Source organism: Cyprinodon variegatus, unplaced genomic scaffold, assembly GCF_000732505.1.
Source record: "Cyprinodon variegatus isolate N-32 unplaced genomic scaffold, C_variegatus-1.0 Scaffold276, whole genome shotgun sequence".
Classification (NCBI taxonomy): domain Eukaryota; kingdom Metazoa; phylum Chordata; class Actinopteri; order Cyprinodontiformes; family Cyprinodontidae; genus Cyprinodon; species Cyprinodon variegatus.
Genome location: NW_015150729.1, coordinates 31,718 through 32,301, shown reverse-complemented (window position 1 = coordinate 32,301; position 584 = coordinate 31,718).

Sequence of the window (584 nt, the reverse complement as noted above, 5' to 3'; positions counted from 1 at the left end):
TATATATATATATATATATATATATATATATATAATGCGGGAATAATTCCTGCATATATAATGCGGGAATAATTCCTGCTTTCAATAACTGAAAATTGACATTTAATGGCTGAAAATCTTTAAAAAACATGCAAAAATAGAGTTTTCTATTTGTTTCCTGGAAATAACTATAGTAACTAATAAATATATATAATCTATGTAAGCTTGGGTCATATATACATACATCTGACATCAACGTTTTGATTATTCCCAGATTGAATCTTTTAGACATGTTTATCCATAAGGAATTAATAATAACGTTATTTTATTAAACGCTTTCTATATTGCTTGATTATTGTTCTGATCTGCTAATCAGATCATTGTAAAATGTATTTGAAAATATGTCATCATGTTTTAAGTGGACTTTGTTATAAACCTATGAGCACAGTGGTTCCGCTTTAATAATTTTCCCTTGTGATTACTATGGTTAAGACATGCATGGAGGATTTAATGCATGTCACTCCCTGCAGTGCGTGCTCTGATGGTAATTTGATGTGCTGTCTAAGATGCTTTCAGTGATGATGTTTGCTGTCTGGTCTGTTACC